The sequence below is a fragment of the Arachis ipaensis genome, chromosome B06 (assembly GCF_000816755.2).
Source record: "Arachis ipaensis cultivar K30076 chromosome B06, Araip1.1, whole genome shotgun sequence".
Taxonomy (NCBI): Eukaryota; Viridiplantae; Streptophyta; class Magnoliopsida; order Fabales; family Fabaceae; genus Arachis; species Arachis ipaensis.
The window spans coordinates 13,755,978-13,761,770 of NC_029790.2; the positions used below are offsets into that span (position 1 = coordinate 13,755,978).

Genomic DNA, 5,793 nt, shown 5'->3' on the forward strand with positions numbered 1-5,793 from the left:
AAATTTAATTTTTGATTGTAAGATTTTATTAGTTTATTATTATATTTTTAAAATAGTATATAATAATTGTGCATATCCTAATTCAATAAATAAAAGTCAGGTCCAATAGAGATAAAAGGTTCATAAAAAAAGGTGACATTCACGATGTACTTGACCTCTTTAAAGAGGTCGGACACCGGTAACAAAAAGGGAAAAGCTTTACCTGTTTAAAATAGGTAACTACTACCGACCAAAAAAAAAAATAGGTAACTACTTATAGGAATCTCGACTGAAATCTTTATCTTCTCTAACAAGATAACTTCTAACAAACTCTCAAGATAAAGGGAACGGTTATTCATCAAAAAAGATGGAACTACTCAACAAAAGTGGTTATCAACTCTACTGTAAATACATTGACACTCCTCAGGTATATTCGCGTTCTAATATACTAAAAACCTGCCTAAAACTTTTGCTAACTTAAGTATCGGAGTCTCTTGCGGGTACCATCCCCAACCTCCTCACGAGAAACTCGGATAGGTGGCACCTCAACACCAAAGAGGTCGGACACTGTCATACCAAGGGATCTGGATCTTACGTTCAGGCCCAAATCAACGTTTCAGGTCGTAACTCTCAGAACAGTAATAATTATGAGTTGGATTGATTGAGCCTTGTCTGATTTTTTATTGGATTAATTTACAGTTTGATACAAATCTTAAAATTAGACCTAAATTAAATCTAGTAAAACTGAGTTCGACTCGATCATTATGCATCTAGCATCCGTAATTCATGTTATTATCCATAAATTATTGGCCTCTTGTGTTTAATTTTACCTACATGAAATAAAGCCACAACATTCTAATTCATGTTTGCTTGGTTATTTATAAATTATTGGCCTCTTGTTTTTTAGTATATATCATATTGTTTGAGAAATTTCACAAAATAAAAAACTCTTATTTGTTGGTGCTCTGATCCAGTCCAACAACTGAAGGTCCACCAAGCGAACCCGCTTTTCATTCGTACGGCATGACATCCTGCACGTGCCAAAGCTTCTAAAGGGTTGGGCTTTGGCACGAGGAGGGCCCACCTAAAAAGATAAGAATAAATGAGAGGGACGTACCCCTCTCTCAAGGTACGTTACTACAACCCTAATTAGATGCCTCATCATATGAACTCTTACTTTGGTATCAGAGTGTCTTTACAGGTGGCCTCATCCGTCGACCAATCGATGACATACCGGCTCGATTCCTCACCTCAGCTCCCGTATTCAGGTCCTGATCCTCACTTTTAACGATCTATCCTCCACCGGTTCAACGAACTACCGAACAATGGGGCCATCTGTGGGGACCTGATGCGAGTTGATGATGGAGGCTTTTCTCTATCCAAAGGATGAGCTAGGAGAAGGCGGAGACAATGACTGCCAAGGGGTTCGCCTCATGAGTAGCGTGAGCACAGGAACCGAGAGACTAGTGAATGAGGACTTCCGAAAATATTTGACCATCAAGCCTGTTTGGACAATGCAGGAAATACAGTGCGTGGCAAGAGAGTATATAAACGACGAGGAGGTCAGTATAGGTGGTAGCTACTAACAAACGGAAGCCAGCCACCCCACCCAATCGTCATATTGTCAACCCGGAGAAACTGAGGGACTCCCCGAGAGAAATGACATCCGGAAGATCGTTCAAGCCTTTTTCTTGGATAGGAAATTCACAAATTACACCCCTTAACTGCCCCGATAGTAGAAGTATTCCAACAAATCGCAAATAGGGCATTTTGCCTAAACTAAGGCAGTTGAAGGACCACACAGGAGGAAACAAGAACTTCTATTGTGACTACCATAAGGTATTTAGAGATAAGACGTAGGATTGCTTCGACATGAAAGATGCATGGAACAAGCTATTCAGGAAGGAAAACTGAGTGAATTTTCGCAGTTCATTCGGGAACCAAGGAGGAAGGAAAGGGAACGTTCTGAAGAAGTCATGCCCAGGTGGTTAAGCCGAAGCAAGACCCCCAGAGAACCTGGAATCAACCCCTATAGTGGTAGTGAATGTAGTGGTCGGTAGGGACGCCTTGCTAAAGTCAAAGTCTGCAGCAAAGAAAGATGCCAAGATACTTGTCGTGGCAGCGACAGAGAGGCTCTCCCCCAGAGAGCTCCCTGAAATATCATTTGGCTTGGGAGATCAATGGTGTGATGACCTCCTAGAGCACCCGTTCATGGTAATCATGGCGAGAATAGAGACAGGCGTGGTCAAGCGAATTTTAGTCGACACAGGGGCAGACTCGAACATCATGTTTTCGAACGTGTTCCATGCCCTGGGATTAAAAGAAAGTGATCACAAGGACCACCGTCACGGAGTTATAGGATTGGGTGACAACTATATCAAACCCAACGGATCCGTTTTTCTGTCGATCTGTGTGGGTTTTGGGGCAAGCAGAAAATCCACAATGGCTGAGTTCGTAGTGCTGAGAGACTCTACAACATACAACATCATCCTCGAGAGGAGAACCATCAACGACCTATTGGTGATCATTTGCACGAAGTTCCTAACAATGAAGTTCGTGGCGGGCAATAGGTCGGTAGGGACAATCCGGGGTGATTGGGAAATGGTTGTCGCTTGTGATAACGCCAACTTGTCCCTTCGAAAGAGATCCAAGGAAGCAGCTGGTGTGTTCTTGGCAAACCTGAACGCAAGGATTGATGAGAACCCGAGGTCAGAACTCTAAGGTGACCTAGAAAAATTTTACGTCGGGAAGACAGAAGACAAGTTCACGTTTGTGAATCGTAGCCTACCCTATAAGTTGAAAGGTCCTCTGATTGAAGCCATTCAAGATTAAGGAGACCTTTTCGCCTAGAATCTAGCCAACATGCCAGGAATAAACCCTGAGTTCATGTCCCATCATTTGGTCATGAAACCTGAAGCAGAGCTTGTCGCGCAGAGAAAGAGGAAGATGTCCTTGGAGAGAGCAAACAAGATAGCCAAGCAGAGGGCCAACTTGTTGGAAGCCTGTTTCATCAGGGAATTAAATTACTCTACTTGGCTTTCAAATGTGGTCCTCGTGAAGAAGGCAAACGGAAAGTGGAGGATGTGTGTGGACTACTCAGACCTTAACAAGGCTTGCCCCAAGGACCTATTCTCCCTCCTCAAGATAGATGCCTTGGTGGATGCAGCAGCGGGATACAAGTTTTTGAGTTTTATAGATGCTTACTCTGGGTACAATCAAATCCTGATGCACCGACCTAATGAGGAGAAGACAGCGTTCATAACGCCAGGGAAAATATATTGTTACACGGTTATGCCGTTCGGCCTAAAAAATGCAGGGGCCCTTTACCAAAGGCTCATGAATAAGGTTTTCAAGGACCACATAGGCAGGTCGGTAGAAGCTTATGTCGACGACATGTTGGTCAAAACGGCAGAACCAGATTCCCTGGTAGCTAACCTGAAAGTCATCTTCGACTTTCTCTGAACACACAATATGAGGTTAAATCCCCTGAAATGTGCCTTTTCCATGAAAGCAGGGAAGTTCCTGGGGTTCATGATTACTCAAAGGGTGTGGAAGCCAACTCGGATAAATGTGAGAACGTGCTTCGCATGGCGAGCCTCAAGAGCGTAAAAGATGTGCAAAGGTTAGCTGGAAGGTTGACGATTCTGTCTCGCTTCCTTGAGACATCAGTAGCCAAGGTGTTGCTTTTCTTTAATTTAATGAAAAGGGGATTGCTTTCGAGTGGAGTGATAACTGCGCATCATGTCATGTTTTTCTATACTTTTTCATGTCAAATTTAAGTAATCATACTTAATTATTAAGTGTTTTTGTGCTTAAATCATAGATTACTTTCACCTCTTTGATTTGGTTTAATTTTGTAGGAAATAGAAGTAAAAAGCACAAAATAAAGGAAGGCAGGGACCAAGCACCAACAAAGGCGATGGTAACGCCAGTAACACTAGCAATAACACCAGTTTCCCATGCAGAGTAAGGGCGTTACCAACGTTGGCAACGCCGGCAACAACGCAGTCTTCATGCATATCAAGGGCGTTACCAGCATCAACGCCAACAAAAAAAAAAGCCAAGCCTTAGAGCACACCAGCGTTAGCGTGGCTGCATCCAACAACGTCCGCGATGGTCTTGTGAATCTGAGATTTTTGAAGGCCACGCGTACGGGTGGATGATGCGTACGCGTGAGGGTGATATCTCTGCAAAATCACGCGTGAGCATGAACGATGCGTACGCGTGATGGGCGTTAGCAACGCTAAACGCTGAGTGACAACGCTACCTCAGCAACGCCAGCGATGAAGGTCACGCGTACGCGTAACAAGCGCCAAAAACAGTGATGACGCGCACGCATGGGCGAAGCGTATGCGTGACAAGCGTTAGTAGCGCCAATTACTGAAGGAGTTAGTGCCAAATAACGTCAATGGCAACGCCAATTACTGAAGGCGTTAGTGCCAAATAACGCCAATGACAACGCCATTAACGCCCCCGATAACGCCAAGCATCCCTAGAGCCTCATCTTTGCTCAATTGACTTCACTCCAAGTCCACTCAAACTTCAAACAAGCAAGCCCATAATTGATATTCAATCAAGAATCATCTAGAATAGTTAATTTTTATTTGATTGTAATTTTCTTTCAATTTCATTTGAATTGTAATTTAGGAGAGCCTATATAAAGGCTTTAGTTTCTACATTCAAGGCATTCTGGATTGAGGGGGAGTCCAGAATCACACACACACACCACTGGGAGTGGGTCTTCGGACCCCTCCCTTCCATACTTTTTCTCTCTTCCATTTCTTCCATCACTTTGTAAATATTTTAGTTACTAACTCTTTGCATTTGGAGAAAGAGCTCTATTGCAATTCAATGTGTTGATTATTTTCATTCTTCTTCTTCTTCTCTTCATCTCTCTTTGATTTACTAGAAAGATTTCAATCTTCATTTAAGCATTCAACCATCTTGAAAAAGAGGTTGAATGTACATGGATCCTATTTGAGCCTTGAAAGAGGAATGATGGGATCATGCTAGAAATCCTTTCTCATGCTAGACTGGATTGGGGGTTGGTTGGATATAGTGACATGTAATTCTCCCAATACTTTGATCTAGAAAGGTATGTGGTATAATCAGTGACCACTCTTCATCTCTTCATCTCTTTTCAAGTCTAGAGAGAGTAAATTGGCAAGGAATTGGGATTCACTCACTCATGATTGCTAAGAGATCAAGGAGTTGCATGATTGAGGAAGAGATGAGAATTGTTGATTCGGAGAGTGCATTATCTATTGATCCCAAAATGCCTCTTTTTCCCTTTTAGTTCTAACTATTTACTTTCCTGCACTTTACATTTCTAGCACTTTAATTTCTTGTACTTTACATTTATGCTATTTACTTTCTTGCATTTTATTGCTTTCTTTACTTTTATGTCATTTACATTTCTTGTTGATTATCTCTCATTAATGTTTGTCTAATTAGAATAATCAATCAACTATTGTTTGCTTAATCCATTAATCTCTGTGGGATTCGACCTCACTCTTGTGAATTTTATTACTTCATACGACGCGGTGCACTTGTCGGTAGTTATTGCGGAATAAAATTTTTCCGTATCAAATTTTTGACGCTGTTGTCGGAGATTGATTGTGATTAACAAACTACCGATTGGTGAATTATCTAGATTAAACATTTTTTATTTTGTCTTGTTCATTTAATTGTTTTTGTTCTTTATTTTCTGTGACTCTTTAACTGTTTATGTTAATGCCTCACCAAAAAACTCCTGTTCGTGACAGTTTTTGTTCTTGGTAATTGTGTTATTAATACAAAACAATTTATTTTACT

General features: G+C 41.6%; 1 protein-coding gene across 2 annotated transcripts in view; it reads left to right on the forward strand.

The window, feature by feature from the left end:
• Positions 1-4,069, forward strand: part of LOC110263176 (phosphomevalonate kinase, peroxisomal-like) — a 13,251-nt gene extending 9,182 nt beyond the window's left edge. For both annotated transcript variants that reach the window (XM_021104058.1, XM_021104057.1), the window contains exon 4: positions 4,029-4,069. The gene's annotated coding sequence lies outside the window, so the exon portion shown is untranslated. The remainder of the gene's footprint in view (positions 1-4,028) is intronic.